Genomic DNA, 22,295 nt, shown 5'->3' with positions numbered 1-22,295 from the left:
TCCACACCCCCAATCACCCACTGACCCATCCCTCCACACCCCCAATCACCCACTGACCCACCCCTCCACACCCCCAATCACCCAATGACCCACCCCTCCACACCCCCAATCACCCACTGACACACCCCTCCACACCCCCAATCACCCACCGACCCACCCCTCCACACCCCCAATCACCCACCAACCCACCCCTCCACACCCCCAATCACCCACTGACTCACCCCTCCACACCCCCAATCACCCACCGACCCACCCCTCCACACCCCCAATCACCCACCGACCCACCCCTCCACACCCCCAATCACCCACTGACTCACCCCTCCACACCCCCGATCACCCACTGACCCACCCCTCCACACCCCCAATCACCCACTGACTCACCCCTCCACACCCCCGATCACACTGACCCACCCCTCCACACCCCCAATCACCCACCGACCCACCCCTCCACACCCCCAATGAGCCACTGACCCACCCCTCCACACCCCCAATCACCCACTGACCCACCTCTCCACACCCCCAATCACCCACTGACCCACCCCTCCACACCCACAATCACCCACTGACCCACCCCTCCACACCCCCAACCACCCACTGACTCACCCCTCCACACCCCCAATCACCCACTGACCCACCCCTCCACACCCCCAATCACCCACTGACCCACCTTCAACACCCCCAATCACCCACTGACCCACCCCACCACACCCCCAAACACCCACAGACCCACCCCTCCACACCCCCAATCACCCACTGACCCACCTCTCCACACCCCCAATCACCCACTGACCCAACCCTCCACACCCCCAATCACCCAACGACCCACCCCTCCACACCCCCAACCACCCACTGACACACCCCTCCACACCCCCAATCACCCACCGACCCACCCCTCCACACCCCCAATCACCCACTGACCCACCCCTCCACAACCCCAATCACCCACTGACCCACCTCTCCACACCCCCAATCTCCCACTGACCCAACCCTGCACACCCCCAATCACCCACCGACCCACCCCTCCACACCCCCAACCACACACTGACACACCCTTCCACACCCCCATCACCCACTGACCCACCCCTCCACACCCCCAATCACCCACTGACCCACCCCTCCACACCCCCAATCACACACTGACCCACCCTTCCACACCCCCAATCACCCACTGACCCACCCCTCCACACCCCCGATCACCCACCGACCCACCCCTCCACACCCCCGATCACACTGACCCACTCCTCCACACCCCCAATCACCCACTGACCCACCCCTCCACAACCCCAATCACCCACTGACCCACCCCACCACACCCCCAATCACCCTCCGACCCACCCCTCCACACCCCCAATCACCCACTGACCCACCCCTCCACACCCCCGATCACTCACTGACCCACCCCTCCACACCCCCAATCACCCACTGACCCACCCCTCCACACCCCCGATCACCCACTGACCCACCCCTCCACACCCCCAATCACCCACTGACCCACCCCTCCACACCCCCAATCACCCACTGACCCACCCCTCCAGACCCCCGATCACCCACTGACTCACCCCTCCACACCCCCGATCACATTGACCCACACCTCCACACCCTCAATCACCCACTGACACACCCCTCCACACCCCCAATCACCCACCGACCCACCCCTCCACACCGCCAATCACCCACTGACCCACACCCCTACACCCCCAATCACACACTGACCCACACCCCTACACACCCAATCACCCACTGACCCACCCCTCCACACCCCCAACCACCCACTGACCCACCCCTCCACACCCCCAATCACCCACCCCTCCACACCCCCAAGCACCCACTGACCCACCCCTCCACACCCCCAATCACCCACTGACCCACCGCTCCACACACCCAATCACCCACCCCTCCACACCCCCAATCACCCACTGACCCACCCCTCCACACCCCCAATCACCCACTGACCCACCCCTCCACACCCCCAATCACCCAATGACCCACCCCTCCACACCCCCAATCACCCACTGACCCACCTCTCCACAGTCCCAATCGCCCACTGACCAACCCCTCCACACCCCCAATCTCCCACTGACACACCCCTCCACACCCCCAATCACCCACTGACCCACCCCTCCACACCCCCAATCACCCACCGACCCAGCCCTCCACACCCCCAATCACCCACCGACCCACCCCTCCACACCCCCGATCACCCACCGACCCACCCCTCCACACCCCCGATCACACTGACCCACTCCTCCACACCCCCAATCACCCACTGACCCACCCCTCCACAACCCCAATCACCCACTGACCCACCCCACCACACACACAATCACCCTCAGACCCACCCCTCCACACCCCCAATCACCCACTGACCCACCCCTCCACACCCCCGATCACTCACTGACCCACCCCTCCACACCCCCAATCACCCACTGACCCACCCCTCCACACCCACGATCACCCACTGACCCACCCCTCCACACCCCCAATCACCCACTGACCCACCCCTCCACACCCCCAATCACCCACTGACCCACCCCTCCAGACCCCCGATCACCCACTGACTCACCCCTCCACACCCCCGATCACATTGACCCACACCTCCACACCCTCAATCACCCACTGACACACCCCTCCACACCCCCAATCACCCACCGACCCACCCCTCCACACCGCCAATCACCCACTGACCCACACCCCTACACCCCCAATCACACACTGACCCACACCCCTACACACCCAATCACCCACTGACCCACCCCTCCACACCCCCAACCACCCACTGACCCACCCCTCCACACCTCCAATCACCCACCCCTCCACACCCCCAAGCACCCACTGACCCACCCCTCCACACCCCCAATCACCCACTGACCCACCGCTCCACACACCCAATCACCCACCCCTCCACACCCCCAATCACCCACTGACCCACCCCTCCACACCCCCAATCACCCACTGACCCACCCCTCCACACCCCCAATCACCCAATGACCCACCCCTCCACACCCCCAATCACCCACTGACCCACCTCTCCACAGTCCCAATCGCCCACTGACCAACCCCTCCACACCCCCAATCTCCCACTGACACACCCCTCCACACCCCCAATCACCCACTGACCCACCCCTCCACACCCCCAATCACCCACCGACCCAGCCCTCCACACCCCCAATCACCCACCGACCCACCCCTCCACACCCCCAATCACCCACTGACTCACCCCTCCACACCGCCGATCACACTGACCCACACCTCCATACCCCCAATCACCCACCGACCCACCCCTCCACACCCCCAATCACCCACTGACCCACCCCTCCACACCGCCGATCACCCACTGACTCACCCCTCCACACCCCCAATCACCCACTGACCCACCCCTCCACACCCCCAATCACCCACTGACCCACCCCTCCACACCCCCAACCACCCACTGACCCACCCCTCCACACCCCCAATCACCCACTGACCCACCGCTCCACACACCCAATGACCCACCCCTCCACACCCCCAATCACCCACTGACCCACTCCTCCACACCCCCAATCACCCACTGACCTATCCCTCCACACCCCCAATCACCCACTGACCCACCCCTCCACACCCCCTATCACCCAATGACCCACCCCTCCACACCCCCAATCACCCACTGACCCACCCCTCCACACCCCCAATCACCCACCGAACCACCACTCCACACCCCCAATCACCCACCAACCCACCCCTCCACACCCCCAATCACCCACTGACTCACCCCTCCACACCCCCGATCACACTGACCCACCCCTCCACACCCCCAATCACCCACTGACCCACCTCTCCACACCCCCAATCACCCACTGACCCAACCCTCCACACCCCCAATCACCCACCGACCCACCCCTCCACACCCCCAAACACCCACTGACACACCCCTCCACACCCCCAATCACCCACCGACCCACCCCTCCACAACCCCAATCAGCCACTGACCCACCCCTCCACACCCCCAATCACCCACTGACCCACCTCTCCGCACCCCCAATCACCCACTGACCCAACCCTCCACACCCCCAATCACCCACCGACCCACCCCTCCACACCCCCAACCACCCACTGACACACCCCTCCACACCCCCATCACCCACTGACCCACCCCTCCACACCCCCAATCACCCACTGACCCACCCCTCCACACCCCCAATCACACACTGACCCACCCCTCCACACCCCCAATCAACCACTGACCCACCCCTCCACACCCCCGATCACCCACCGACCCACCCCTCCACACCCACTATCACACTGACCCTCTCCTCGATACCCCCAATCACCCACTGACCCACCCCTCCACAACCCCAATCACCCACTGACCCACCCCACCACACCCCCAATCACCCTCCGACCCACCCCTCCACACCCCCAATCACCCACTGACCCACCCCTCCACACACCCGATCACTCACTGACCCACCTATCCACACCCCCAATCACCCACTGACCCACCCCTCCACACGCCCGATCACCCACTGACCCACCGCTCCACACCCCCAATCACCCACTGACCCACCCCTCCACACCCCCAATCACCCACTGACCCACCCCTCCACACCCCCGATCACCCACTGACTCACCCCTCCACACCCCCGATCACATTGACCCACACCTCCACACCCCCAATCACCCACTGACTCACCCCTCCACACCCCCAATCACCCACCGACCCACCCCTCCACACCCCCAATCACCCACTGACCCACACCCCTACACCCCCAATCACCCACTGACGCACACCCCTACACCCCCAATCACCCACTGACCCACCCCTCCACACCCTCAACCACCCACTGACCCACCCCTCCACACCCCCAATCACCCACCCCTCCACACCCACAATCACCCACTGACCCACCCCTCCACACCCCCAATCACCCACTGACCCACCGCTCCACACACCCAATCACCCACCCCTCCGCACCCCCAATCACCCACTGACCCACCCCTCCACACCCCGAATCACCCACTGACCCACCCCTCCACACCCCCAATCACCCAATGACCCACCCCTCCACACCCCCAATCACCCACTGACCCACCTCTCCACAGTCCCAATCGCCCACTGACCAACCCCTCCACACCCCCAATCACCCACAGACCCACCCCTCCACACCCCCAATCACCCACCGACCCATCCCTCCACACCCCCAATCACCCACCGACCCACCTCTCCACACCCCCAATCACCCACCGACCCACCCCTCCACACCCCCAATCACCCACCGACCCACCCCTCCACACCCCCAATCACCCACTGACACACCCCTCCACACCCCCAATCACCCACCGACCCAGCCCTCCACACCCCCGATCACCCACCGACCCACCCCTCCACACCCCCAATCACCCACTGACCCACCCCTCCACACCCGCAATTACCCACTGACACAGCCCTCCACACCCCCAATCACCCACCGACCCACCCCTCCACACCCCCGATCACCCACTGACTCACCCCTCCACACCCCCGATCACACTGACCCACCCCTCCACACCCCCAATCACCCACTTACCCACCCCTCCACACCCCCAATCACCCACCGACCCATCCCTCCACACCCCCAATCACCCACTGAACCACACCCCTACACCCCCAATCACCCACTGACCCACCCCTCCACACCCCCAACCACCCACTGACCCACCCATCCACACCCCCAATCACCCACTGACCCACCGCTCCACACACCGAATCACCCACCCCTCCACACCCCCAATCACCCACTGACCCACCCCTCCACACCCCCAATCACCCACTGACCCACACCCCTACACCCCCAATCACCCACTGACCCACCCCTCCACACCCCCAACCACCCACTGACCCACCCCCAATCACCCACTGACCCACCGCTCCACACACCCAATCACCCACCCCTCCACACCCCCAAACACCCACAGACCCACCCCTCCACACCCCCAATCACCCACTGACCCACCCCTCCACACCCCCAATCACCCACTGAACCACCGCTCCACACCTCCAATCACCCACTGACCCACCTCTCCACAGTACCAATCGCCCACTGACCCACCCCTCCACACCCCCAATCTCCCACTGACACACCCCTCCACACCCCCAATCACCCACCGACCCACCCCTCCACACCCCCAATCACCCACTGACCCACACCCCTAATCACCCACTGACCCACCCCTCCACACCCCCAACCACCCACTGACCCACCCCTCCACACCCCCAATCACCCACTGACCCACCGCTCCACACACCCAATCACCCACCCCTCCACACACCTAATCACCCACTGACCCACCCCTCCACACCCCCAATCACCCACTGACCCACCCCTCCACACCCCCAATCACCCACTGACCCACCCCTCCACACCCCCAATCACCCACTGACCCACCCCTCCACACCCCCGATCACCCACCGACCCACCCCTCCACACCCCCAATCACCCACTGACCCACCCCTCCACACCACCAGTCACCCACTGACCCACCTCTCCACAGTCCCAATCGCCCACTGACCCACCCCTCCACACCCCCAATCTCCCACTGACACACCCCTCCACACCCCCAATCACCCAGCGACCCACCCCTCCACACCCCCAATCACCCACTGACCCACACCCCTACACCCCCAATCACCCACTGACCCACCGCTCCACACCCCCAACCACCCACTGACCCACCCCTCCACACCCCCAATCACCCACTGACCCACCGCTCCACACACCCAATCACCCACCCCTCCACACCCCCAATCACCCACTGACCCACCCCTCCACACCCCCAATCACCCACTGACCCACCCCTCCACACCCCCAATCACCCACTGACCCACCCCTCCACACCCCCAATCACCCACCGACCCATCCCTCCACACCCCCAATCACCCACCGACCCACCCCTCCACACCCCCAATCACCCACCGACCCACCCCTCCACACCCCCAATCACCCACCGACCCACCCCTCCACACCCCCAATCACCCACTGACCCACCCCTCCACACCGCCAATCACCCACTGACCCACCCCTCCACACTCGCAATCACCCACTGACCCACTCCTCCACACCCCCGATCACCCACTGACCCACCCCTCCACACCCCCGATCACCCACTGACCCACCCCTCCACACACCCAATCACCCACTGACCCACCCCTCCACACACCCAATCACCCACTGACCCACCCCTCCACACCCCCAATCACCCACTGACCCCCCCTCCACACACCCACCACCCACTGACCCACCCCTCCACACCCCCAATCACCCACTGACACACCCCTCCACACCCCCAATCACGCACCGACCCACCCCTCCACACCCCCAATCACGCACTGACCCACCCCTCCACACCCCCAATCACCCAGTGACCCACCCCTCTACACCCCCAATCACCCACTGACCCACCCCTCTACACCCCCAATCACCCACCGACCCACCCCTCCACACCCCCAATCACCCACCGACCCACCCCTCCACACCCCCAATCACCCACCGACCCACCCCTCCACACCTCCAATCACCCACCGACCCACCCCTCCACACCCCTCCACACCCCCAATCACCCACCGACCCACCCCTCCACACCCCCAATCACCCACCGACCCACCCCTCCACACCTCCAATCACCCACCGACCCACCCCTCCACACCCCTCCACACCCCCAATCACCCACTGACCCACCCCTCCACACCCCCAACCACCCACTGACCCACCCCTCCACACCCCCAATCACCCACTGACCCACCCCTCCACACCCCCAATCACCCACTGACACACCCCTCCACACCCCCAATCACCCACCGACCCAGCCCTCCACACCCCCGATCACCCACCGACCCACCCCTCCACACCCCCAATCACCCACTGACCCACCCCTCCACACCCGCAATTACCCACTGACACAGCCCTCCACACCCCCAATCACCCACCGACCCACCCCTCCACACCCCCGATCACCCACTGACTCACCCCTCCACACCCCCGATCACACTGACCCACCCCTCCACACCCCCAATCACCCACTTACCCACCCCTCCACACCCCCAATCACCCACCGACCCATCCCTCCACACCCCCAATCACCCACTGAGCCACACCCCTACACCCCCAATCACCCACTGACCCACCCCTCCACACCCCCAACCACCCACTGACCCACCCATCCACACCCCCAATCACCCACTGACCCACCGCTCCACACACCGAATCACCCACCCCTCCACACCCCCAATCACCCACTGACCCACCCCTCCACACCCCCAATCACCCACTGACCCACACCCCTACACCCCCAATCACCCACTGACCCACCCCTCCACACCCCCAACCACCCACTGACCCACCCCTCCACACCCCCAATCACCCACTGACCCACCGCTCCACACACCCAATCACCCACCCCTCCACACCCCAAATCAAACACTGACCCACCCCTCCACACCCCCAATCACCCACTGACCCACCCCTCCACACCCCCAATCACCCACTGAACCACCGCTCCACACCTCCAATCACCCACTGACCCACCTCTCCACAGTCCCAATCGCCCACTGACCCACCCCTCCACACCCCCAATCTCCCACTGACACACCCCTCCACACCCCCAATCACCCACCGACCCACCCCTCCACACCCCCAATCACCCACTGACCCACACCCCTAATCACCCACTGACCCACCCCTCCACACCCCCAACCACCCACTGACCCACCCCTCCACACCCCCAATCACCCACTGACCCACCGCTCCACACACCCAATCACCCACCCCTCCACACACCTAATCACCCACTGACCCACCCCTCCACACCCCCAATCACCCACTGACCCACCCCTCCACACCCCCAATCACCCACTGACCCACCCCTCCACACCCCCAATCACCCACTGACCCACCCCTCCACACCCCCGATCACCCACCGACCCACCCCTCCACACCCCCAATCACCCACTGACCCACCCCTCCACACCACCAGTCACCCACTGACCCACCTCTCCACAGTCCCAATCGCCCACTGACCCACCCCTCCACACCCCCAATCTCCCACTGACACACCCCTCCACACCCCCAATCACCCAGCGACCCACCCCTCCACACCCCCAATCACCCACTGACCCACACCCCTACACCCCCAATCACCCACTGACCCACCGCTCCACACCCCCAACCACCCACTGACCCACCCCTCCACACCCCCAATCACCCACTGACCCACCGCTCCACACACCCAATCACCCACCCCTCCACACCCCCAATCACCCACTGACCCACCCCTCCACACCCCCAATCACCCACTGACCCACCCCTCCACACCCCCAATCACCCACTGACCCACCCCTCCACACCCCCAATCACCCACTGACCCACCTCTCCACAGTCCCAATCGCCCACTGACCCACCCCTCCACACCCCCAATCTCCCACTGACACACCCCTCCACACCCCCAATCACCCACCGACCCACCCCTCCACACCCCCAATCACCCTCCGACCCATCCCTCCACACCCCCAATCACCCACTGACCCACCCCTCCACACCCCCAATCACCCACTGACCCACCCCTCCACACCCCCAATCACCCACTGACCCACCGCTCCACACCCCCAATCACCCACTGACCCACCCCTCCACACCCCCAATCACGCACTGACCCACCCCTCCACACCCCCAATCACCCACTGACCCACCTCTCCACAGTCCCAATCGCCCACTGACCCACACCTCCACACCCCCAATCTCCCACTGACACACCCCTCCACACCCCCAATCACCCACCGACCCACCCCTCCACACCCCCAATCACCCACTGACCCACACCCCTACACCCCCAATCACCCACTGACCCACCCCTCCACACCCCCAACCACACACTGACCCACCCCTCCACACCCCCAATCACTCACTGACCCTCCGCTCCACACACCCAATCACCCACTCTTCCACACCCCCAATCACCCACTGACCAACCCCTCCACACCCCCAATCACCCACTGACCCACCCCTCCACACCCCCAATCACCCACTGACCCACCCCTCCACACCCCCAATCACCCACTGACCCACCCCTCCACACCCCCGATCACCCACCGACCCACCCCTCCACACCCCCAATCCCCCACTGACCCACCCCTCCACACCCCCAATCACCCACTGACCCACCTCTCCACAGTCCCAATCGCCCACTCACCCACCCCTCCACACCCCCAATCTCCCACTGACACACCCCTCCACACCCCCAATCACCCACCGACCCACCCCTCCACACCCCCAATCACCCACTGACCCACACCCCTACACCCCCAATCACCCACTGACCCACCCCTCCACACCCCCAACCACCCACTGACCCACCCCTCCACACCCCCAATCACCCACTGGCCCACCCCTCCACACCCCCAATCACCCACTGACCCACCCCTCCACACCCCCAATCTCCCACCGACCCACCCCTCCACACCCCCAATCACCCACCGACCCACCCCTCCACACCCCCAATCACCCACTGACCCACCCCTCCACACCCCCAATCACCCACTGACCCACCCCTCGACACCCCCAATCACCCACTGACCCACCTCTCCACACCCCCAATCACACACCGACCCACCCCTCCACACCCCCAATCACCCACCGACCCACCCCTCCACACCCCCAATCACACACTGACTCACCCCTCCACACCCCCGATCACACCAACCTACCCCTCCACACCCCCAATCACCCACTGACACACCCCTCCACACCCCCAATCACCCACCGACCCACCCCTCCACACCCCCAATCACCCACTGACCCACACCCCTACACCCCCAATCACCCACCGACCCACCCCTCCACAGTCCCAAACACCCACCGACCCACACCTCCACACCCCCAATCACCCACCGACACACCCCTCCACACCCCCAATCACACACGGACCCACCCCTCCACACCCCCAATCACCCACCCCTCCACACCCCCAATCACCCACCGACCCACCGCTCTACACCCCCAATCACCCACTCACCCACCCCACCACACCCCCAATCACCCACCGACCCACCCCTCCACACCCCCAATCACCCACCGACCCACCTCTCCACACCCGCAATCACCCACTGACCCACACCTCCACACCCCCAATCACCCACTGACACACCCCTCCACACCCCCAATCACCCACTGACACAGCCCTCCACACCCGAATCACCCACTGACACAGCCCTCCACACCCGAATCACCCACTGACCCACCCCTGCACACCCCCAATCACCCACTGACCAATCCCTCCACACCCCCAATCACCCACGGACCCACCCCTCCACACCCCCAATCACCCACCCCTCCACACCCCCAATCACCCACCGACCCACCCCTCCACACCCCCAATCACCCACCGACCCACCTCTCCACACCCCCAATCACCCACTGACCCACACCTCCACACCCCCAATCACCCACTGACCCACCCCTCCACACCCCCAATCACCCACTGACACAGCCCTCCACACCCGAATCACCCACTGACACAGCCCTCCACACCCGAATCACCCACTGACCCACCCCTCCACACCCCCTATCACCCACTGACCCACACCCCTACACCCCCAATCACCCACTGACCCACCCCTCCACACCCCCAACCACCCACTGACCCACCCCTCCACACCCCCAATCACTCACTGACCCTCCGCTCCACACACCCAATCACCCACTCTTCCACACCCCCAATCACCCACTGACCAACCCCTCCACACCCCCAATCACCCACTGACCCACCCCTCCACACCCCCAATCACCCACTGACCCACCCCTCCACACCCCCAATCACCCACCGACCCACCCCTCCACACCCCCGATCACCCACCGACCCACCCCTCCACACCCCCAATCCCCCACTGACCCACCCCTCCACACCCCCAATCACCCACTGACCCACCTCTCCACAGTCCCAATCGCCCACTGACCCACCCCTCCACACCCCCAATCTCCCACTGACACACCCCTCCACACCCCCAATCACCCACCGACCCACCCCTCCACACCCCCAATCACCCACTGACCCACACCCCTACACCCCCAATCACCCACTGACCCACCCCTCCACACCCCCAACCACCCACTGACCCACCCCTCCACACCCCCAATCACCCACTGGCCCACCCCTCCACACCCCCAATCACCCACTGACCCACCCCTCCACACCCCCAATCACCCACCGACCCACCCCTCCACACCCCCAATCACCCACCGACCCACCCCTCCACACCCCCAATCACCCACTGACCCACCCCTCCACACCCCCAATCACCCACTGACCCACCCCTCCACACCCCCAATCACCCACTGACCCACCCCTCGACACCCCCAATCACCCACTGACCCACCTCTCCACACCCCCAATCATACACCGACCCACCCCTCCACACCCCCAATCACCCACCGACCCACCCCTCCACACCCCCAATCACACACTGACTCACCCCTCCACACCCCCGATCACACCAACCCACCCCTCCACACCCCCAATCACCCACTGACACACCCCTCCACACCCCCAATCACCCAGCGACCCACCCCTCCACACCCCCAATCACCCACTGACCCACACCCCTACACCCCCAATCACCCACCGACCCACCCCTCCATAGTCCCAAACACCCACCGACCCACACCTCCACACCCCCAATCACCCACCGACACACCCCTCCACACCCCCAATCACACACACACCCACCCCTCCACACCCCCAATCACCCACCCCTCCACACCCCCAATCACCCACCGACCCACCGCTCTACACCCCCAATCACCCACTCACCCACCCCACCACACCCCCAATCACCCACCGACCCACCCCTCCACACCCCCAATCACCCACCGACCCACCTCTCCACACCCCCAATCACCCACTGACCCACACCTCCACACCCCCAATCACCCACTGACACACCCCTCCACACCCCCAATCACCCACTGACACAGCCCTCCACACCCGAATCACCCACTGACACAGCCCTCCACACCCGAATCACCCACTGACCCACCCCTCCACACCCCCAATCACCCACTGACCAATCCCTCCACACCCCCAATCACCCACCCCTCCACACCCCCAATCACCCACCGACACACCCCTCTACACCCCCAATCACCCACTGACCCACCCCACCACACCCCCAATCACCCACCGACACACCCCTCCACACCCCCAATCACCCACCGACCCACCTCTCCACACCCCCAATCACCCACTGACCCACACCTCCACACCCCCAATCACCCACTGACCCACCCCTCCACACCCCCAATCACCCACTGACACAGCCCTCCACACCGGAATCACCCACTGACACAGCCCTCCACACCCGAATCACCCACTGACCCACCCCTCCACACCCCCTATCACCCACTGATCCACCCCTCCACACCCCCGATCACCCACTGACTCACCCCTCCACACCCCCGATCACACTGACCCACCCCTCCACACCCCCAAAAACCCACTGACCAACCCCTCCACACCCCCAATCACCCACCGACCCACCCCTCCACACCCCCGATCACCCACTGACGCACCCCTCCACACCCCCGATCACCTACCGACCCACCCCTCCACACCCCCGATCACCCACTGACCAACCCCTCCACACACCCGATCACCCACCCCAACACACCCCCAATCACCCACTGACACACCCCGCCACACCCGAATCACCCACTGACCAACCCCTCCACACCCCCAATCACCCACTGATCCACTCCTCCACACCCCCAACCACCCACTAACCCACCCCTCCACACCCCCAATCACCCACTGACCCACCCCTCCACACCCCCAATCACCCATTGACCCATCACTCCACTCCCCGAATCACCCACTGACCCACCCTCTCCACAATCCCAATCGCCCACTGACCCACCCCTCCACACCCCCAATCTCCCACCGACACACCCCTCCACACCCCCAATCACCCACTGACCCAGCCCTCCACACCCCCAATCACCCACCGACCCACCCCTCCACACCCCCAATCACTCACCGACCCACTCCTCCACACCCCCAATCACCCACTGACTCACCCCTCCACACCCCCGATCACACTGACCCACCCCTCCATACCCCCAAATCACCCACCGACCCACCCGCCACACCCCCAATCACCCACTGACCCACACCCCTACACCCCCAATCACCCACCGACCCACCCCTCCACAGTCCCAAACACCCACCGACCCACACCTCCACACCCCCAATCACCCACCGACACACCCCTCCACACCCCCAATCACTCACTGACCCTCCGCTCCACACACCCAATCACCCACTCTTCCACACCCCCAATCACCCACTGACCCACCCCTCCACACCCCCAATCACCCACTGACCCACCCCTCCACACCCCCAATCACCTACTGACCCACCCCTCCACACCCCCAATCACCCACTGACCCACCCCTCCACACCCCCGATCACCCACCGACCCACCCCTCCACACCCCCAATCACCCACTGACCCACCCCTCCACACCCCCAATCACCCACTGACCCACCTCTCCACAGTCCCAATCGCCCACTGACCCACCCCTCCACACCCCCAATCTCCCACTGACACACCCCTCCACACCCCCAATCACCCACCGACCCACCCCTCCACACCCCTAATCACCCACTGACCCACACCCCTACACCCCCAATCACCCACTGACCCACCCCTCCACACCCCCAAAAACCCACTGACCCACCCCTCCACACCCCCAATCACCCACTGACCCACCCCTCCACACACCCAATCACCCACTGGCCCACCCCTCCACACCCCCAATCACCCACTGACCCGCCCCTCCACATCCCCAATCACCCACTGACCCACCACTCCACACACCCAATCACCCACCGACCCACCCCTCCACAGTCCCAATCGCCCACTGACCCACCCCTCCACACCCCCAATCTCCCACTGACTCACCCCTCCACACCCCCAATCACCCACTGACCCACCCCTCCACACCCCCAATCACCCACCGACCCACCCCTCCACACCCCCAATCACCCACCGACCCACCCCTCCACACCGCCAATCACCCACTGACCCACCCCTCCACACCCCCAATCACCCACTGACCCACCCCTCCACACCCCCAATCACCCACTGACCCACCCCTCCACACCCCCAATCACCCACTGACCCACCTCTCCACACCACCAATCACACACCGACCCACCCCTCCACACCCCCAATCACCCACCGACCCACCCCTCCACACCCCCAATCACACACTGACTCACCCCTGCACACCCCCGATCACACCGACCCACCCCTCCACACCCCCAAACACCCACTGACCCACCCCTCCATACCCACAATCACCCACCGACCCACCCCTCCACACCCCCAATCACCCACTGACCCACACCCCTACACCCCCAATCACACACGGACCCACCCCTCCACACGCCCAATCACCCACCCCTCCACACCCCCAATCACCCACCGACCCACCCCTCTACACCCCCAATCACCCACTGACCCACCCCACCACACCCCCAATCACCCACCGACCTACCCCTCCACACCCCCAATCACCCACCGACCCACCTCTCCACACCCCCAATCACCCACTGACCCACACCTCCACACCCCCAATCACCCACTGACACACCCCTCCACACCCCCAATCACCCACTGACACAGCCCTCCACACCCGAATCACCCACTGACACAGCCCTCCACACCCCCAATCACCCACTGACCAATCCCTCCACACCCCCAATCACCCACCGACCCACCCCTCCACACCCCCAATCACCCACCCCTCCACACCCCCAATCACCCACCGACCCACACCTCCACACCCCCAATCACCCACCGACCCAGCCCTCCACACCCCCAATCACCCACCGACCCACCCCTCCACACCCCCAATCACCCACCCCTCCACACCCCCAATCACCCACCGACCCACCCCTCTACACCCCCAATCACCCACTGACCCACCCCACCACACCCCCAATCACCCACCGACCCACCCCTCCACAGCCCCAATCACCCACCGACCCACCTCTCCACACCCCCAATCACCCACTGACCCACACCTCCACACCCCCAATCACCCACTGACCCACCCCTCTACACCCCCAATCACCCACTGACACAGCCCTCCACACCCGAATCACCCACTGACACAGCCCTCCACACCCGAATCACCCACTGACCCACCCCTCCACACCCCCTATCACCCACTGATCCACCCCTCCACACCCCCGATCACCCACTAACTCACCCCTCCACACCCCCGATCACACTGACCCACCCCTCCACACCCCCAATCACCCACTGACCAACCCCTCCACACCCCCAATCACCCACCGACCCACCCCTCCACACCCCCGATCACCCACTGACGCACCCCTCCACACCCCCGATGACCTACCGACCCACCCCTCCACACCCCCGATCACCCACTGACCCACCCCTCCACACACCCGATCACCCACCCCTCCACACCCCCAATCACCCACTGACCCACCCCTCCACACCCGAATCACCCACTGACCCACCCCTCCACACCCCCAATCACCCACTGATCCACCCCTCCACACCCCCAACCACCCACTGACCCACCCCTCCACACACACAATCACCCACTGACCCACCCCTCCACACCCCCAATCACCCATTGACCCATCCCTCCACTCCCCGAATCACCCACTGACCCACCTCTCCACAGTCCCAATCGCCCACTGACCCACCCCTCCACACCCCCAATCTCCCACCGACACACCCCTCCACACCCCCAATCACCCACTGACCCAGCCCTCCACACCCCCAATCACCCACCGACCCACTCCTCCACACCCCCAATCACCCACTGACTCACCCCTCCACACCCCCGATCACACTGACCCACCCCTCCATACCCCCAATCACCCACCGACCCACCCCTCCACACCCCCAATCACCCACTGACCCACACCCCTACACCCCCAATCACCCACCGACCCACCCCTCCACAGTCCCAAACACCCACCGACCTACACCTCCACACCCCCAATCACCCACCGACACACCCCCAATCACACACGGACCCACCCCTCCACACCCCCAATCACCCACCCCTCCACACCCCCAATCACCCACCGACCCACCCCTCTACACCCCCAATCACCCACTGACCCACCCCACCACACCCCCAATCACCCACCGACCCACCCCTCCACACCCCCAATCACCCACCGACCCACCTCTCCACACCCCCAATCACCCACTGACCCACACCTCCACACCCCCAATCACCCACTGACACACCCCTCCACACCCCCAATCACCCACTGACACAGCCCTCCACACCCGAATCACCCACTGACACAGCCCTCCACACCCGAATCACCCACTGACCCACCCCTCCACACCCCCAATCACCCACTGACCAATCCCTCCACACCCCCAATCACCCACCGACCCACCCCTCCACACCCCCAATCACCCACCCCTCCACACCCCCAATCACCCACCGACCCACACCTCCACACCCCCAATCACCCACCGACCCAGCCCTCCACACCCCCAATCACCCACCGACCCACCCCTCCACACCCCCAATCACCCACCCCTCCACACCCCCAATCACCCACCGACCCACCCCTCTACACCCCCAATCACCCACTGACCCACCCAACCACACCCCCAATCACCCACCGACCCACACCTCCACACCCCCAATCACCCACCGACCCACCTCTCCACACCCCCAATCACCCACTGACCCACACCTCCACACCCCCAATCACCCACTGACCCACCCCTCCACACCCCCAATCACCCACTGACACAGCCCTCCACACCCGAATCACCCACTGACACAGCCCTCCACACCCGAATCACCCACTGACCCACCCCTCCACACCCCCTATCACCCACTGATCCACCCCTCCACACCCCCGATCACCCACTGACTCACCCCTCCACACCCCCAATCACCCACCGACCCACCCCTCCACACCCCCAATCACCCGCCGTCCCACCCCTCCACCCCGCCAATCACCCACTGACCCACCCCTCCACACCCCCAATCACCCACTGACCCACCCCTCCACACCCCCGATCACCCACTGACCCACCTCTCCACACACCCAATCACCCACTGACCCACCCCTCCACACACCCAATCACCCACTGACCCACCCCTCCACACCCCCAATCACCCACTGACCCACCCCTCCATACCCCCAATGACCCACTGACCCACCCCTCCACACCCCGTGACCCACCCCTCCACACCCCCAATCACCCACTGACCCCCCCTCCACACACCCACCACCACGACTTTATCATTTCCTCTCACAGTCACCTCATGTACAGACACTCCTGTGCCCAGCGTCACTTTATGGACATACAATCAATCTGTGTATACAAACTATCTTATGTATTTATATTGATTGTGTTTTTAAAAAAATTACTGCTGTGTTCTTTATTGTGGGTTTTTTCTGCTGCATTGGATCCAGAGTAACAATTACTTCATTCTCCTTTACACCTGTGTGCTGGGAATGACAGTAAACTATCTGGAATGTTGAATATTGCAGCTCTGTAAATCTTTGGTTAGGTTGGTATTGTGTGCATTTCTGATTGACCCTTTACAAGGAAGGATGTGGCAGTTTTGGAAAAGGCCAGAAGAGAGTTAACTAGAATGCTGTCTGGATTTAAGGATACAAACTACCAGGATAGGTTGGACACACTTGGGTTGGTTTGTCTTGAGTGTCAGAGGCTGAGGGGAGACAGAAGGTGGCAGGGGTGGGGGGATCGCGTTGAAACTAATCAAATATTGAAAGGCCTAGATAGAGTGGATGTGGAGAGGATGTTTCCTATAGTGGGGGAGTCTTGGACCAGAGGACAGACACAGCCTCAGAATAGAGGGACATCGCTTTAGGACAGAGATGAGGAGGAATTTCTTTACCCAGAGTGGGGTGAATCTGTGGAGGCCAAGTCTCTGGGTATATTTAAAGTGGAGCGTGATCAGTTTTTGATTAGTGAAGATGTCAAAGGTTATGGGGAGAAGACAGGAAAATGGAATTGAGAGGGTTTATCAATCAGGTATGATCAAATGGTGGGACAGATTTGATGGGCCGAATAAACTAAATCTGCTCTTATGTCTTATGGTCTTTATAAAATTGTGAATGGTATAGATAGAGTAGGTAGTCAGAATCTTTTTCCCAGAGTAGAAATATCAGAGTAGAAACACGAGAGGGCATGCATTTAGGATGAACAGGGGGAAAGTGGTTATGCAGGGCCAGTTTTGTTTTTACAGAGAGTGGTGGATAGCTGGAGCAGGCTGCCAGGGGTCGTGATGAAAACAGATATGATAGTGGTATTTAAGATATACAGGGAATGGAGGAATATGAATCACATGCGGGCAGAATTTATTTTAATTCAGCTGTGTTTGGCACAGGCAGCACAGGGCAAAGGGCCTGTTCCAGTTCTATGTTGAGTCCAATTGGGGCTGGAAAGGGCCTGCCCTGGGGTTGGAAGGGGCTGGAGCATTGTTGGCATGTAACCACTAGACTCAACCGACTTGAGTCCATAGCCTGTGGGCTCACTTTCAAGGACTTTGCAGCTCATGTTCCCAGTATTAATTAATTAGTTTTTAAAATTCTTTGCACCATCTGCCCTCTTTTGCTCATTGACTGTTTGTCAGTCTTTGGTTTTGTGTGGATTCTATTGTATTTCGTTGTTTTCCTGTGGGTGCTTGTAAGAAAATGAATGTCAAGGTCGTATATAATATATATACTTTGATAACACTGGACAACAAAGATTTTGCTTCCTGAATATTTTTGGGAGTATATTATGGATTTTAGGCTGCTGATCATGAAAATCACCTTGAAATTTTCCTATCACATGTCACTTTTTGAAATCACCTATATTTGTTATTTCATTCATAATTCAAGTCAGAATAACTGATGCCAAGATTAAGGAAGGCATTTTTGTTGATCCACAATTCTACAGGTTATCAATGACAGGCAATTTGAAGAACTTCTACAAACAACAGGAATTCTGCAGATGCTGGAAATTCAAACAACACACATCAAAGTTGCTGGTGAACGCAGCAGGCCAGGCAGCATCTCTAGGAAGAGGTGCAGTCGACGTTTCAGGCCGAGACCCTTCGTCAGGACTGACTGAAGGAAGAGTGAGTAAGGGATTTGAAAGTGGGAGAGGGAGGGGGAGATCCAAAATGATAGGAGAAGACAGGAGGGGGAGGGATGGAGCCAAGAGCTGGACAGGTGATAGGCAAAAGGGGATACGAGAGGATCATGGGACAGGAGGTCTGGGAAGAAAGACAAGGGGGGGGGACCCAGAGGATGGGCAAGAGGTATATTCAGAGGGACAGAGGGAGAAAAAGGAGAGTGAGAGAAAGAATGTGTGCATAAAAATGAGTAATAGATGGGGTACGAGGGGGAGGTGGGGCCTTAGCGGAAGTTAGAGAAGTCGATGTTCATGCCATCAGGTTGGAGGCTACTCAGACGGAATACAAGGTGTTGTTCCTCCAACCTGAGTGTGGCTTCATCTTTACAGTAGAGGAGGCCGTGGATAGACATGTCAGAATGGGAATGGGATGTGGAATTAAAATGTGTGGCCACTGGGAGATCCTGCTTTCTCTGGCGGACAGAGCGTAGATGTTCAGCAAAGCGGTCTCCCAGTCTGCGTCGGGTCTCGCCAATATATAAAAGGCCACATCGGGAGCACCGGACGCAGTACATCACCCCAGTCGACTCACAGGTGAAGTGTTGCCTCACCTGGAAGGACTGTTTGGAGCCCTGAATGGTGGTAAGAGAGGAAGTGTAAGGGCATGTGTAGCACTTGTTCTGCTTACACGGATAAGTGCCAGGAGGGAGATCAGTGGGGAGGGATGGGGGGCACGAATGGACAAGGGAGTCGCGTAGGGAGCGATCCCTGCGGAATGCGGGGGGGGGGGGGAGAGAAAGAGCGGAAAGAACTTCTACTGGGACCAGAGAAAATCACTTGGAACATCCTTGAATGGATGCTGTTAAAACTTTTCTTGACAACTACAGAGCTGCAAACTACATGCAGCTGGTTGACAACATGCTTCAAGCATGCAAAACCAAGAGGTGCAACATGTCACTAAAGATTCATTTTCTGCATTCCCATTTAGACTTCTTCCCTGTAAATCTCGGTGCTATCAGTGACGAGTGTGGTGAAAGGTTTCACCAGGACATTGCAATCAAGTAGAAATGGTATCAGGGTAGCTGGAATCCATCAGTGCTGGCTGGATATTGTTGGACACTTAAGCAAGAAGCCACGAGGACTGAGTACAAATGAAAATCAACAAAACATTTTTAGCTTAGTTGAACTACTGTAAGGTGTCAGAACTGTTAAATTAATCATATTATATTCAATAAAAGTTCATTTCTTGTTTCTCCAAATTCCTACATGATACAGTACAAATAGTCTGAAATTATATTTGTGTTCGGCTTCAAGCGGTCTATCATAAATAAAAACAATTCTGAGGAAGCAACACTTTTGAAGAAATTTGTTGTCCAGTGTAATAAATTTACTTTGAACTTTGATTTGCTGATGTTGTTTGGTTACCTGTTGTGTTCAGTGTTGCTCTGCTGAACGCTGTGGGCACGCAATGTTGGCGCCGGACTGTGTGGAGACACTTGCGTGCTGCCCCCAGCACCACCTTAGGATGTGTTGGTTGTTAACACAAACGACGTATTTCACTGTCGGTTTCGATGCACAGTGCCTACAAAAAGTACTTACCCTGTTGAAAGTTTTCTGTTGCTGTGTCGAAATAGCCAAATTAAATCCACTGTGATTCAATGTTGTAAAACAATAAAACATGAAAACTTCCAAGGGGGTGAATATTTTTTATAGGCACTATGTGTGCCCAAGACTTTTGCACAGTATTGTATGTGATAATAAAGCTGATTCGGACCTGAACCTTTGAAATGGAATTTCAAACATACCCTCATGGCTTTCATCAGTCTGGCATCTTCAAAAAAAAACAACCTGGGACCTGGGTACCCTGATCAACAGCTGATGTGGCATTTTTTAAATCTGTTGTCACCTTCATCCCAAATGTAAACCTCAGGTCATTAGCGCATAGAGACAGACTATTCAGCCCACTAAATTTGTGCCAACCAACAACTACCCATTGATCCCTTTTATATAAATATGCCCACATTCTCATGAACTCCCCCAGATTCTGCCACTCACCTACACACCATAAGACATAGGAGAATTAGACCATTCGTACTGGATTAGACAAGTCTGCTCTGCCATTG

The sequence above is a fragment of the Mobula hypostoma genome, chromosome X1 (genome assembly GCF_963921235.1).
Source record: "Mobula hypostoma chromosome X1, sMobHyp1.1, whole genome shotgun sequence".
NCBI classification, from domain to species: Eukaryota; Metazoa; Chordata; class Chondrichthyes; order Myliobatiformes; family Myliobatidae; genus Mobula; species Mobula hypostoma.
Note: the sequence above shows the minus strand (reverse complement) of the source record.